Below are 16,050 nucleotides of genomic sequence, written 5' to 3'. Positions count from 1 at the left end.
CGAAAGGGAATGGCAACTAAAATGGTGGATGTCATAATTCCTCTGTATCACTATATGATGAGACCGCAGCTTGAATACTGTGTGCAGTTCTGGGTGCCGCATCTCCAAAAAGATATAGTTGCTCTGGAGAAGGTACAGAGAAGAGTGACCAAAATGATAAAGGGGATGGAACAGCTCCCCTATGAGGAAAGACTAAAGAGGTTAGGGCTGTTCAGCTTGGAGAAGAGACGGCTGAGGGGGGATACGATAGAGGTCCACAAAATCATGAAAGGACTTGTGAATCATTTATTTACTCTTTCGGATAATACAAGGACTAGGTGGTGCAGTCCATGAAGTTAGCAAGTAGCTCATTTAAAATAAGTCGGAGAAAATTCTTTTTCACTCAACACACAATCTCTGGAATTCACAGCCAGATGATGAGGTTATGGCATTTAGTATAGCTGGGTTTAAAAAAAAGGTTTGGATAAATTCCTAGTGGAAAAATCCGTAAACTACTATTACTCAATAAGGATCTATTCATTTAATGTTTGGGTACTTGCCATATACGTGCAACTTGGTTGACCATAGGATACTGGATGGACTCTTGGTCTGACCCAGCATGGCAATGTCTTATGTTCTTATAAAGCCCAGCAAATTTCAACAGCAATATTCAATATTGGTCCTTAACGAGGAAAATAATTTTTACATTACAACTACTGTCACCTCCTGTGGAGGATTATAGCACAATATACTACATGCATTATATGCAGCTATGCCAAACACAGAAAGACAGAATATGATAGATAAGGACCATAACACCCATCTTATTTGTCTAATGTGTTTCCTTTTGGAGTGCTAGTTGATCTTTGAAGGAGAAGTCTGTCCAAAGCACTTCAGCAGATCCATACTTGGTTCTCCTCTGATGAAGCACTGTTTTGTTTTTTTTAAAACATTTTAACCTGAATTCATCCAAATCAAAAAAGAGATGCAAAAAACATTACCTTGATGATCCCTAAGAAAGAAGACATTCTGGCAGTCATGTTGACAATTGAAAATGGTAGCGAGGAACTAAACAAGAAAGGGTAGGAAAAGAAAGAATACCATTAGATGAAAACTTCAGAAAATGGGTACAGCATTCATAAAAAAAAAGAACCAAAATAATATTAATTAAAAAGGAAAACACAGTGAAAAGTATTTAAAATCCTCCATTGATGGGCACATGACTGTTAAGACCACCCATTTTCTGCAGCAAATCATTTATCAGAATATTGTATACATGAAAATGATTTCCTAAGATTCCAAAAATATTAGAAATTTAAAGCCATATGGTAATATTGTTAGATTGCCCCATATTTTACAAATCGCTTCCAATACTTGGCACATCCAGCGAGTTTTTAATTACATAACATATTCAACTATATTCAAATCATTGTCATTTTCACACGTTTCAGATAATAACAGAACTCCCAGCTTGAGCTAACCTATCTATATTACAACTCTGTTCAACACGGGTTTCGTTCTGAAACCTCAGCTGCTGAGGAAACCTGACACCACAAACTAATGGCTGTGTACAAAATACAGGCTCTGTGACTTTATTTGTTCCAACTTCTCTTTGTCAAATTGTTATCCAACTATGGAACTACACCTATGACGTCAACTCACTCATTAGGTGTGCCTTTACCCATATTCATGAAAGCCAACCAACCACTCTTTAAACTGACTGGACGCATGATCTGACAAGATCACCCAATTATTTGAAGCCAAAATGAGAAAGTGGAGATATTCTCAAACATATTTTGTGTGTTGAACACACACAACTATTTCATGATACTCACATTTACGTCTCAAGGGATTGAAAGATTCAAGTCTTAGAGGCATGGAAAACCAACCAGACTATTATCCAAAGTGCAGAAAAACCTACTGCTAGATCTATTGTCCATAAAAGTCCTCTGGAATGTTTGCATGCAGAGACAGTCAAGTCCTTGACAGGTTTTTCTTTTTGGAAAATTACAGTACAGTGATACTCTGTTTCTGAAGTGTAGTTAATAGCATGGTACTTTCCTGTCAGTCCCTAAAAGAGTGGAGTTTAGTATATCTCTCTCTCCATTACGTCAACCTCTATCTACCCTTTGTGTCTCCTACCGCATACATGCTGACGACATATAATTTTTTTCCCCCACATATCATGACTGGGGATCTACAGTACAATTTCTCACCCTTTGTTTAACATATCAAAACATGGTTGTTTCACCACAAACTTAGCTTAAACTTATCAAAACCAGAAATCATGATTCTAGGAAGTCCTTCTTTCAATAATATACCAACACACATTTCTGTAGAAAATATTAACATCAATATCACCAACAAAGCCAGGAATCTTGGAGCATATGTTTCGATCCTAAACTTAACACGCAATCTCACATTCAATCTATTGTTAAAACCTCTTTTTACAAAATGCGTTTACTAAAACACTCCTAGAACATGAAGCTTTTCGGACAGGTTTTTTGTTTTTTTTTTTTCATTTATTAAAATTTATTGATCGCCTACAACAAAGAGGCCTAGGCAATTTACAACATTAACATACATAATAAAAACAAAAAAATGATAAATACAATAACACAAATTATATGTGTTTCACAGAAACAGAAATAGCCAATCACCCAAAGTATGTAACAGAATCCTTACATCTGTAAACCAAACCAAATGTGCCTGATACTTCACTTTCGATGCATATCCAGCATAGCTCTCTGCTTCAACGGCAGGGGAGAAGAAAAAACAACCAATAAGGGCTGTATAACATAGTCTGGGAAAAAACAAATGAGCATGGGTGTAGCTTGCTTATTGCGGCGGTTACTACCCCTACTACCCCTAACTAATCAAGCTAGATATTTCACTTGGATGCAGCTCCATCACTGCTCTCTACATTAATGGTGGGGGAGGAAGGGAAATAGAACCAAGAGCTAAGAGAAACAGATAAGTATGAGAAAAAAATGTGTGAAGCTTGCTGGGCAGACTGGATGGGCCGTTTGGTCTTCTTCTGCCGTCATTTCTATGTTTCTATGATATTTATTCTGCTGGCAGAACTCTAGAATATGTTGTATGCACGCTGGAGAAGGTGCTCTTTCAATAACTGTCTGAACTTTTTTGCATCATCCAAAGACAATCTATTGTACTTACTGGCTTAGACTACTGAATTGCTCTTTACGCAGGCCTTCCGACTACATCACTTCGACCGCTTCAACTCATACAAAACACTGCTGCATGTCTACTCTCCGGGACTAAATCATTTGATCATGTCACCCCTGTTCTATATAATCTTCACTGGCTACCCATTACCTGGTGCATCCAGTATAAACTGCAGTTATTCACTTCACAATAAAAATTGCTGGCTTTCCTCCACTTTACACTTATACACCCCTTCTCGTGCTCTAAGATCTCAAAATCAAATGCTATTACAGGTACCTTCACCAAAATCCACCAGGCTTATTACCCATGAAAGATCATTTTCTACTGCAGGCCCTATCATCTGGAACACTCTTCCTGCTCACATCCGGCTCATTACTGATACCAAAGAATTAAAAAAAGCAGTTAACACACACCTTTTCAAATCTGCTTTCTCTGATTTATCTGACTCTTAATTTCACAAATCTTCTTGTACAGAATTATTTTTCATCCTCATTTTCTCTGTTGACTCCTTGCCCCATTTTATTTAGCCAGTATTGTTTTTAGTTTTGTTTACTTTTTTATTTTAATACTATCTGTATATGTTTCTTATTGGATTATTTTGTTTATTTTAATGATATGGTTATTAATAATTTTATGTATGTTCCTTTGTAAACCACTCCGAACTTTGGAGGATGTGAACTCCACTTTGGTACTGCTGCTTTATCTTCCATCATTTTCCCTAAGCAGGCCACAAGTTGTTGGTCAAGTCCTATGAACCAGTAAATATTTAACTGGCAAAAGAAACAGATAAAAATGGTGAACAAGAATTCTCTAGATCAGAGCATTATTTCATTGCTGAAGAAACTATTTTGTTGTAAGTTACTTATACTGCATAGTATAACATTACTAGATATATGTTAGTCCTGGGGGAATTCTGTGCGCTACTGTGGAGCGCAGAATTTGCGCAGAATTCCCCCCCCCCCCGCGCAGAATTGCCAAATTCTGCACAAAAAATAAAGGAAGAGACCCCAGCATGCCACAAACAGAGTACGTGAAGAAGGAGGCCCGGGCACGCTGTTCGCGGCGAAAATAGAAGGCCCCCGTGTGCCGCGAATGGAGTGTGCTCCGCTCACGGTGAAGATAGAAGGCCACCCTGTGTGCCGCGAATGGAGTGTGCTCCACTCACGGCGAAGATGGAAGGCCACCCCGTGTGCCGCGAATGGAGTGTGCTCCGCTCACGGCGAAGATAAAGGCTCCAGTGAGAATGTGTGTGTGAGAGAGGGGAGAGGTGTAAGAAAGGGGAGGTTGAGGAAACATGGGAGGTAAGAGAGCGGGGGGGGATGCTTTAGTGTGGGTTTCAGAGAGAGGGAACCTATATGAGGAGATTGTGAAGGAGTGTGTGTGTGTGTGAGAGATTGGGAGTTCATGTGTATGAAAAAGGGATTGTATGTTTGTGAGGGTGCTAGCCTGTATGAAGGGATTGTATATGTGTGAGACAGACCCTGTGTGAAGGGGTGCGTGAGAGAGAGAGACATAGGTAGCCCGTGAAAGGCTGTATGTGTGAGAGAGAAAGGGAGCTTGTGTGGGTGTGTATGCAAGAAACATAGAAACATAGAAATGACGGCAGAAGAAGACCAAACGGCCCATCCAGTCTGCCCAGCAAGCTTCACATTTTTTTCTCATACTTATCTGTTTCTCTTAGCTCTTTGGTTCTATTTCCCTTCCACCCCCACCATTAATGTAGAGAGCAGTGATGGAGCTGCAACCAAGTGAAATATCAAGCTTGATTAGTTATGGGTAGTAGGGGAAGTAACCGCCGCAATAAGCAAGCTACACCCATGCTTATTTGTTTTACCCAGACTGTGTTATTCAGCCCTTATTGGTTGTTTTTCTTCTCCCCTGCCGTTGAAGCAGGATATGCATTGAAAGTGAAGTATCAGGCTTATTTGGTTTGGGGTAGTAACCGCCGTAACAAGCCAGCTACTCCCCGCTTTGTGAGTGCGAACCCTTTTTTCTTCTCCCCTGCTTTTGAAGCAGAGAGCTATGCTGGATATGCGTGAAGTATCAGTTTTTCTTCTCCCCTGCCATTGAAGCAGAGAGCTATGCTGGATATGCGTGAAGTATCAGTTTTTCTTCTCCCCTGCCGTTGAAGCAGAGAGCTATGCTGGATATGCGTGAAGTATCAGTTTTTCTTCTCCCCTGCCGTTGAAGCAGGGAGCTATGCTGGATATGCGTGAAGTATCAGTTTTTCTTCTCCCCTGTCATTGAAGCAGAGAGCTATGCTGGATATGCGTGAAGTATCAGTTTTTTCTTCTCCCCTGCCGTTGAAGCAGAGAGCTATGCTGGATATGCGTGAAGTATCAGTTTTTCTTCTCCCCTGCTGTTGAAGCAGGGAGCTATGCTGGATATGCGTGAAGTATCAGTTTTTCTTCTCCCCTGCCGTTGAAGCAGAGAGCTATGCTGGATATACATTGAAAGTGAAGTATCAGGCTTATTTGGTTTGGGGTAGTAACCGCCGTAACAAGCCAGCTACTCCCCACTTTGTGAGTGTGAATCCTTTTTTCCACATTTCCTCTTGCTGTTGTAGCTTAGAGCGATGTTGGAGTCACAGTAACCATGTGTATGTTTATTGAATAAGGGTATTGTCTCCAGGCAGTAGCCGTCATTCTGGCTAGCCACCCACTCTTTATTGACGGCCTCTTGATTTTATGGATCCACAGTGTTTATCCCACGCCCCTTTGAAGTCCTTCACAGTTCTGGTCTTCACCACTTCCTTCGGAAGGGCATTCCAGGCATCCACCACCCTCTCCGTGAAGAAATACTTCCTGACATTGGTTCTGAATCTTCCTCCCTGGAGCTTCAAATCGTGACCCCTGGTTCTGTTGATTTTTTTCCTATGGAAAAGGTTTGTCGTTGTCTTTGGATCATTAAAACCTTTCAAGTATCTGAAAGTCTGTATCATATCACCTCTGCTCCTCCTTTCTTCCAGGGTGTACATATTTAGATTCTTCAATCTCTCCTCATAAGTCATTTGATGAAGACCTTCCACCTTTTTGGTCACCCTTCTCTGGACCGCCTCCATCTTGTCTCTGTCTCTTCGGAGATACGGTCTCCAGAACTGAACACAATACTCCAGGTGAGGTCTCACCAAGGACCTGTACAAGGGGATAATCACTTCCCTTTTCTTACTCGATATTCCTCTCTCTATGCAGCCCAGCATTCTTCTGGCTTTAGCTATCGCCTTGTCACATTGTTTCGCCGACTTTAGATCATTAGACACCATCACCCCAAGGTCTCTCTCCTGCTCCGTGCACATCAGCCTTTCTCCCCCCATCGAATACAGTTCATTCGGATTTCCACTCCCCATATGCATGACTTTGCACTTCTTGGCATTGAATGTCAGCTGCCATGTCTTCGACCACTCTTCCATCTTCCTTAAATCCCGTCTCATTCTCTCCACTCCTTCCGGCATGTTCACTCTGTTGCAGATCTTAGTGTCATCCGCAAAAAGACATACCTTACCTTCTATCCCTTCCGCAATGTCGCTCACAAAGATATTGAAAAGGACCGGTCCCAACACCGATCCCTGCGGTACACCGCTTAAAACCGCTCTCTCTTCAGAGAGAGTTCCATTTACCATCACACATTGTCTTCTGTCCGTCAACCAGTTTGCAATCCAGGCCACCACCTCGGCACTCACTCCTAAGCTTCTCATTTATTCACCAGTCTCCTGTGCGGGACAGTGTCAAAAGCTTTGCTGAAATCCAAGTAGATGACATCGAGTGCTCTTCCTCGATCCAATTCCTTGGTTACCCAGTCAAAAAAGTCAATCAGATTTGTCTGACAGGATCTTCCAATGGTGAATCCATGCTGCCTCTGGTCCAGCAATTCTCCCGACTGTAGATAGTTCACTATTCTCTCTTTCAACAGTGACTCCATTACTTTTCCCACCACCGAAGTGAGGCTAACCGGTCTGTAGTTACCAGCCTCTTCTCTGTTCCCACTCTTGTGAAGCGGGACCACTACCGCTCTCCTCCAATCATTCGGCACCACTCCCGTTTCTAGGGATCTATTGAATAGGTCACACAGCGGACCTGCCAGCACATCTCTGAGCTCCCTCAGTATTCTGGGATGAACTTCATCAGGCCCCATGGCTTTGTCCACTTTCAGTTTCACCAGCTCTTCCCATACATTTTCTACTGTAAATGGAGTTACATCTACTCCATTCCCCGTATGAGGGGATGTGTGTGTACGCCTGAGAGAGTGAGGGAACCTGTATTAGGGTGTGTGTATGTGTACTAGAGAGAGGGAGCATGTGTGTGAGAGAGGGAGGGACAGAGGGAGCCTGTGTGAGGGGCAGTACTGAGAATGGGATAAAACTCTGGGACTGGCGACAGAGTGGAAGGGAGAGATACTGGCAGGTGGAAGAGTTGGGGCCTGAGAAGGCAAATTGGCCAGGGTATAGGGAGGGCAAGTGGAAGGGACACTCTTACAGTGAATTTCTAGGCAAATTCTGCTCCTTTAAGTAATAACTTTTTTCTGTATTAATTTAAAATGTAATTACTTAAAGACTGTCATGTAAATTGTATTATTTTGACCAATATAAAGTTTGCAGAATTTTGCACAATTTTACGTTTTTGAGTGCAGAATTCCCCCAGGAGCAATATGTAGCACCTAAATATTAAATAAACAGCAGTATTGGCTCTTATTAGAATCACATACAGGTATCAGGGCCAGAAAAATATTTTGCAAAGTTAGGTGATAGCCAAAAATCTTTTTAGAGCCAGATCAAAGGTGTCACGTTTTAGAATCCCCAGGAGCAGGGGTTCCCCCTCCATGAAATGCTTTCCAGGGATATAGACAAACAACAGTGCAGGCTGGGAAAGCACTGGCCAGCACTCCAGCACAGTAGACCCACCCCTTGACAGACACAGGGGCCTTTACGCCAGCACAAGAACAGCTCAAGCTGCAGCTTCTTTTTTTTTTTTTGCAGAGCTCTCTTGTTATTTGGGGCACTGCCAAACTGAACTGGGGAATGGTCACTATGTGTCCATGCCAAGCAATATCCCTCACTAATGGAAATTTTGTTCCTAAGTCCTAAACTAAAATCCATTTCCTTTTTGTTTGCTTGTTTTGGGGCCTATTTTGCACTTCATTTGCTAGTTTTTATCTTCCTAATTGTTTGGAGCTTATTTGTTTAATCCTACATTTTAATACCTCTATTTATTTTATTTTTAAATATCTGTTACCAGCACCCTCTAGATGGGGGACAAACATCAGCCATAAAAACTAAGTATATAGACACACCAAAAATTACTAATACTAATTCATCTTGCATTGCAGGCCCTGCTCAGCAAACATCCTTAAATCCCACTGATCTCATGGATTAACAGACTGCATAATCAGCTCCTAAATACCAGAGCTAACATTACCATTTTTATTCTCTTCCTAAATGTTCTAAGACATGTCTCTCAATCAAATCATCTGAACAAGTATGTCGGATTGTTGGGCCCACTATTGAAGAAGTTTTCTCCTGAGTCTCACAGAGGCTCAATCATTCCGATGAAAGGTCCAGCATCTTTTTTCCTTGAGATCTCCTCGGGCGTGGCAAATAGATACTTAATTCTTAACTAATGCCGAACAATACTTTAGCATTTAATTTCCTATGAATTAGAATCTAGAAATCAATGCGCCACTGCACCGGCAGCCAATGTAAGACACAAAATAGAGGGTATATGATCGCTACCTCTAGCACCAACATGTGCTGCTACATTTTGCACTTCTTGATGCTCTTTTAGCTTAGATGCTGGCAATCCAAGATACATGGAATTACAATGATTTTGTTCAGAGATCAGGAATGACTAATACTGATTGAAAATGCTCAGATGTCTAGAATGGTTTCAGTTTCCAAAATAAGCATAGCTTATAGAATATACTCTACCATGGCTTTCACCCAGGGTCCCAATGACAAGAGTCAAAGATAATCCCTAAATTCTTCACTTGAGTAAAGGTGGAGATAGACCATTCTTTTGACTGAAAACAAGGAAGCAATGTCAATGCATGTGAATCTGGCTAGCAATATTAGTTCTGTTTTATTCATGTTTGGAGCTAGGTTCTAGCACCTCTGGGACAACATCTAGCATCTCTGGGTCAACAGTAGTCACCAGGAATGAGAACAGTAAGTATATGGTCTGCATATAAACAATATTCCACCCCTAGATCTGCATGAAGCCTGCAGATTGGTCTCAAATAGATGTTAAAAAGGGCTACGAAGTGGATCCTTGCGGTACCCCTCTCTTTAAAGGAGCACACAAAAACAACAAGACTCTGACCATCACTTTCTGAGCTTAGTCTGCCAGATATGATTTAAGGTACAATTTATTAGTTGCTAATTTCCTTTCCTTTCTAGAGTGCCGCTAGACCAGTCTTTCACTTGGGATTTCTCCTCTACAACTGCCGGAGATAGAGGTCACACCTTTTTCCCTTCTGACACCATGTGTAGCTATAAAAGTGGTGTGGTCCTAGGCAGTTGCCAATAGCCTTCTGTCAGATAAATACCCTATCCTTAATTCAGAACAAAAAAAACCAAAATGAACCAAATGGAGAGAGGGAGAAAGATAGCTTCTTCAGTCCCTCTCTATGCTCTTCCCTGCCCTTTTGGTTTATATTTCTCCCATCTCCCTTCTTTCCTTGTTAAAAAAAAAAAATCTGATGGAACTACAGTTTCTTCCTCCATAAGGGAAGTGGGTTGAAAGGAGGAGATTGAAGAGAGATGGCGCATTGCTTCTAGACTGAGTTAGGCTTTGGCAGCACTGTATTCTCAGGTGGGTTTTGGACTGCTCTAGCAACACTCAAGGGAAGGAAATTAACAGGGAATACCAAACTTCACTTTTATCATCTTCATGCCAGACCTGTCCTTACACATAGGAAATACCTAAGTTGTTACTTCCCCAGGTGGGAGGAAGACAGTGCTACTTTAAGAACAGCTCCAAATGCTGTATCCGCCTTGGCTTGTACATCCAGTCTGTATTGTTTAGTAAAGAAATGCAAGGAAGATCTAGTAGCTGCCCTACATATTATCTTCTAGGGATGCAGATATCATCTCTGCCGGGATGCCATCTACACCCTGGTGGAATATGCATGGAGCATGACCAGTGCCTGCTTATCCCTAAGTAGGTAGGTTGAGGAAATTACCTCCTTACTCCATCTGGCTATCATAGCCTTGGAAGCTGCCTCTCTGTGGGTGTCTGTACAACACGAACAGTTTTATCGGTCTTCCAAAAGGGGTTTGTGACTTTAGGATTTTGTGCCAGATATCCAGGAAGCAAAGCTCAGAGCTCCTCTTTCATGATTTGTCTTCTTTAAAAGGATAGAAGGGATACTGCCTGATTCAAGTAGAAAGCAAACTTGCTTACCTGTAACAGGTGTTAGTCTTCACACATGGGTAACATCAGATGGAGCCCAGCACGGAACTTTGATCTCAGCATGCCCTACTGAGCATGTGCAGCTGTGGTTATCACCCTGCCCCCTTAGACAAGAGCTCCTTAATCCATGATATAGCTAATACATGGAGAAACCAACTCCCAAGGGAGGCAGGAGGGTTTCGTAAGGACTAATATCCATGTGTGAGAACTACCATCCTGCTTTTCCTCGGATAACAACTATTATTTTATTTATTTATTTAAAAAGTCTTCTATACCGATGTTAGTCGAAACATCACCTCGGTTTACATGGAACAAAAGCAACGGAAATTACAAGTAACAGGGGAAGGGGTACAAAAAACCATAAGGAGAGCAGAGAAGCATAGGAACAAACAACAAGTGAACTGTAATGTCATAAGAACAAGGTCATAGTCAAATTCAGGTCATGATCCATCACAATTCAATATTCATCAAGGGTGTTGGGGAAAGGCTTGTTTGAATAGCCAGGTTTTGAGCTGGGCTCTGAATTTGGTGATGCAAGGTTCAAGTCTGAGGTGGGTTGGGAGTGAGTTCCAGTGCATAGGTCCAGCAATGGAGAGCGCCTGATCCCTTGTAGCTGTGAGGTGTGCTTTCTTTAGGGATGGCACATGGAGGTAAGCACATGTAAGCACATGGAGGTAAGCACAGGTAAGCAACTCTGCTTTCTCCGAGGAAAACCGCACAGTGCTGGAGCACTACCTCCCTCCTTTGCCTGACAGGCAGCCGACCCACCAGGGGTGCAGGCTGGAGAAGAGTTGGGTTCTACAAAGAAAGCCACAGAAAAGACAGACACAAACCTTCATGCGTAGCAGGGGTGCCCAAGGCAGAGTAGTGAAGCATGTGCAAGCAGACTCAAACTCCGCATCACGGAAAACAGTACAGCAGGGTTTCAGAGAAGTAAACCCCGACTAAATCAGTGGATCTAAATCCTCCTGGATACAGGAAGGACCCAGAGATGTAAACAAGAGAGACTCTTGAACAAAAACCGCACGGTTTCCTTCAGTTTGAAGAAACAACTGAAAAACAAACTGGGACCCAAGAGCCCTCCAGAAAGAAACTATCATCCACTGTCATCCAGAGGATTAAATTTATCTGGAGAAGAGTGCCCAAGTATGGCTGGTAGGCCAAATAGGCAGACAAAACCCAAGCAACGCTTGGAAGAACAAGCAGCAACCATGTCAGGGCCTGGGACAGACACTGCATGCCGAGGCATTAGACCTAGCTGACTGTGGACAACTTCAAGGGTTTCAGGGGATGAGAGACAATCCCCGAAACAGACCTGTAGCCCAAAACTCCACAAACAGGGAGATGAGATAGGCCTGAAGCTCACTCAAGAGCTTCAGGCCTATCAAGAGCACCTATCAGAACAGGTTCTTCTATTCTGTCACAGAATCGCATGGGGAGCAGAAAGGCCCTTTGGGCAACCTCGAGAAGGAGAAAAATTAAGGCAGTATTGGCCAGAGAATGGCGAAAGTGGAAAAAACATGGCATATCCTTCCTTGCAGGTATACAGAGAAATACCTACGTACCTGAATGTAATCCACTTTGAAGTGCTGAAAAAAGTGTGAAAAGTGGAATATAAATCTATCTAAATAAATAAATAAAATAAACTGGAGAAATTACTTACCTGGTAATTTCATTTTCCTTAGTGTAGACAGATGGACTCAGGACCAATGGGTATAGTGTACTCCTGATAGCAGTTGGAGATGGATCAGATTTCAATCTGATGTCCGTCCTAGTACATATACCCCTGCAGGAAGTGCAGCTCTTCAGTATTCTCCTCGAAAAGCAATTGTGGACATATGCATGACTGACTAACTTGAATAACTTGGATAACTTGATTACCTTTATAACTTGGTTAACTTGATTAACTTGAATTGGTTGAATTGGTTATAGCTGGAGACCGCCAGTGCCCTCAACCGAGAAACGTCGACACCCGGTAGGGTGGGTGTCCAAATTGGAGGAAAGCATGGCTCACCCGTGAATAACTCACTCTCGGGGATGTCGCCCGAGAATTCCACGAATGACGGCAGCCGTGGGTGGAATGCTGAGTCCATCTGTCTACACTAAGGAAAACGAATTATCAGGTAGGTAATTTCTCCATTTCCTAGCGTGTAGCAGATGGACTCAGGACCAATGGGATATATAAAAGCTACTCCCGAATCGGGTGGTAGGCTGCCCACGGTCCTCTTAGAACTGCCCTTGCAAATGCTGTGTCCTCTCGAGCCTGAACATCCAGGCGGTAGAACCTGGAGAAAGTGTGGATGGAGGACCATGTTGTCGCCCGACAGATCTTGGCGGGTGACAGCATCTTGGTTTCCACCCAGGACACTGCCTGGGCTCTAGTGGAATGGGCCTTAACTTGCAAAGGCGGCGGCTTGCCAGCTTCTATGTAGGCCACCTTGATAACTTCTTTGATCCAGCAGGCTATGGTTGCCCGCAAGGCCGCTTCTCCTTGTTTCTTCCCGCTGTGAAGGACGAATAGGTGGGCCATCTTTCGTACGGATTCCAACCTTTCCAGGTATCGGACTAGGAGTCTTCCGACATTGAGGTGGCGCAGGGGGCGAGATTCTTCCGAATTCTCGTGCTCATCCGGCGATGGAAGCAAGATGGTTTGGTTGAGATGGAAGTGAGAAACCACTTTGGGAAGGAAGGATGGGACCGTGCGTAACTGGATGCTTCCCAGAGTGAATCTGAGGAACGGCTCCCGGCAGGACAGTGCTTGTAGCTCAGAGATACAACAGGCCAAACAGACTGCCACCAGGAAGGCTGTTTTCAATGCTAATAGGCGGAGAGACAGGCCACGAAGAGGTCTGAAGGAGGCTCCTGCTAAGAAATCTAGGACCAGGTTGAGGTTCCATAGAGGTATCGGCCATTTTAGGGGTGGTAGGATCTGCTTGACTCCTTTTAGGAAGCGGGAGACATCCGGGTGAGAGGCTAGGCTGCCGTCCTCACTCTTGGTTCCGTAGCATGACAATGCTGCCACTGTACCTTGATGGAGTTGAGAGACATTCCCTTCTGTAGGCCATTCTGCAGGAATTCAAAAATCGTGAGAATTATGACTGAGCGTGGGATGATGTCGCAGTCCTCACACCAGGCTTCGAATACTCTCCAAATCCTTATGTATGTTAGGGATGTGGAGAACTTGCATGCTCGGAGCAGGGTGTCAATTACTGCCCCCGAGTATCCGCTCTTCCTCAGGCAAGTTCTCGTGGAGGATCGGCCCTTGTTGGAGCAGATCCCTGTGTGGTGGTAGCAGGAGGGGGCTCCCTGTCAGCAGCCTTCGCATGTCTGTGTACCACGGCCTTCTTGGCCAGTCCAGGGCCACTAGAAGTACTGGTCCCTTGTGGTGTTCTAGCTTGTGAATGATTGCGCCCAATAGGGGCCATGGTGGGAAGGCGTATATAGAGTTTCCTGTGGCCAGGTCTGTACCAGGGCATCGATTCCCTGGGACTGAGGTTCCCGTCTGCGGCTGAAGAAGCTGGGCACTTGGGTGTTGGACTGGTTTGCCAGGAGGTCCATGGTTGGTGTTCCCCTATGGCTCACTATCAATTGGAACGCTGTGGTTGACAGTCTCCATTCTCCTGGGTCTAGACTCTCTCTGCTGAGGTAATCCGCAGCAACGTTGTCTTTCCCAGAGATGTGGACGGCCGAGATCTCTTGAAGGTTCACTTCCGCCAATGACATTAGGGGGTCTATTTCCAGAGACACCTGTTGGCTTCTGGTTCCTCCCTGACAGTTGATGTAGGTCATTGTTGTGGCGTTGTCCGACATGCCTCTGACTGATTTGTCTCAGAGTCTGTGACCGAACCGTAGGCAGGCTAGTCTGACTGCCCGGGCTTCTAGGCGATTCATGTTCCATCCCGTCTCTTCTTTGTTCTATTGCCCCTGGGCAGTTAGCTCCTGGCAGTGTGAGTCCCATCCTCGTAGGCTGGCGTCCACGGTGAGCAGAATCCAGGTCAGCGAGGATAGCCTCACTCCCCGGCTCAGGTGGCCTTCTTGTAGCCACCATCGTAGTTGGGTCCGAACCTTGTCCGGGAGCTGAAGACGTACGATGTAGCTCTGGGACAGTGGATTCCATCGTGATAGCAGGGAGCGCTGTAGGGGTCTCATGTGAGCTCTTGCCCATGGCACTACTTCCAGTGTGGATGCCATGAGGCTGAGGACTTGGAGGTAGTCCCATGCTGTGGGACGAAGCTCGCTCAACAGGTTTTGCAACTGGGTCATCAGTTTTGATCTCCTTGTTAGTGTCAGGATGACCTTGTCTTGTTTGGTGTCGAACCGAACTCCCAGGTATTCTAGAGATTGGGAGGGCTGCAGACAGCTCTTGTTTGTGTTGACCACCCACCGATGCTCTCCAGTAGAGTTTTGACTCTGTTGGTCGCCTGGTGACTTTCTTCTGGGGATTTCGCCCTGATCAGCCAATCGTCCAGATAAGGGTGTACGAGGATTCCTTCCTTCCTTAGTGTTGCTGCCACTACCACCATAATTTTGGTGAATGTCCGGGGAGCTCTAGCCCGAATGGTAGTGCCCGGAACTGGTAGTGGTGATCCAGGACCATGAAGCATAGAAAACGCTGATGCTCTTGATGGACCGGAATGTGTAGGTAGGCTTCCGACAGGTCCAGGGATGTATGGAATTCTCCCGGTTGTATCGCCCTTATTACCGAGCGTAGGGTTTCCATGCGGAAGCGAGAAATCTTCAGGTGGCAGTTGACTGACTTGAGGTCTAGGATGGGCCGGAATGTTCCTTCTTTCTTGGGAACGATAAAATAAATGGAATAATGTCCAGTATTTATTTGTTGTGCAGGCACCGGTGTGATATAGCCTCTAAGGCTAGTAATCTGGTCAGTGTAGCTTCCACTGCCATCCTCTTGGAAGGGTCGTGGCAGGGGGATTCCACAAACTTGTCCGGAGGAAGGTGGTGGAAATCCAGGGAATATCCCTCTCGAATGATGGCTAGGACCCACTTGTCCAAAGTTATCTTGACCCATCTTTGGTAGATTAGGGCAAGTCTGCCCCCCCCTATGGCTTCTTCCTTTGGACGGGTCGGCTGATTTTCATTGTGGGGTGCGGCTGGGACCTGGGCCCGAGTCTGCTCCCCTTTTGTTGTGCTTGTTTCGAAATGACTGGCTCCTGCCTGCGGAGCGAGCTGCTCGTTATGTGCTTCTGTATGGGTTGAAGCGCTGTGATCCTCTGCCCCTGGATGTTCAGGGGAAGGGTCGCTGGTTTCTATTATTCCTGTCCTCCGGTAGTCGCGGCAGTGGGGATTCGCCCCATTTGTTGGCTAGTTTCTCTAGTTCGCTTCCAAACAGAAGGGTTCCCTTGAAGGGCAACCTTGTGAGTCTCGTTTTGGACGATGCGTCGGCCGACCAGCTTCGGAGCCAGAGACTCCTCTGTCCACAAACAGGGTGATCTTGAAAAAGGGGGAAAAATAGCTTGCACAC

At 44.6% G+C, this 16,050-nt stretch overlaps 1 protein-coding gene across 9 annotated transcripts in view; it reads right to left on the bottom strand.

Moving 5' to 3' along the window:
* MTMR3 (myotubularin related protein 3) overlaps positions 1-16,050 on the bottom strand; it is a 334,346-nt gene that overhangs the window by 302,426 nt on the left and 15,870 nt on the right. For all 9 annotated transcript variants that reach the window (XM_029619464.1, XM_029619465.1, XM_029619469.1 and 6 more), the window contains exon 2: positions 981-1,047. The gene's annotated coding sequence lies outside the window, so the exon portion shown is untranslated. The remainder of the gene's footprint in view (positions 1-980; positions 1,048-16,050) is intronic.

This window comes from Rhinatrema bivittatum, chromosome 11 (assembly GCF_901001135.1).
Source record: "Rhinatrema bivittatum chromosome 11, aRhiBiv1.1, whole genome shotgun sequence".
Taxonomy (NCBI): domain Eukaryota; kingdom Metazoa; phylum Chordata; class Amphibia; order Gymnophiona; family Rhinatrematidae; genus Rhinatrema; species Rhinatrema bivittatum.
The sequence above is the reverse complement of the archived record's forward strand: the minus strand, read 5'-3'. Positions and strand labels throughout refer to the sequence as shown.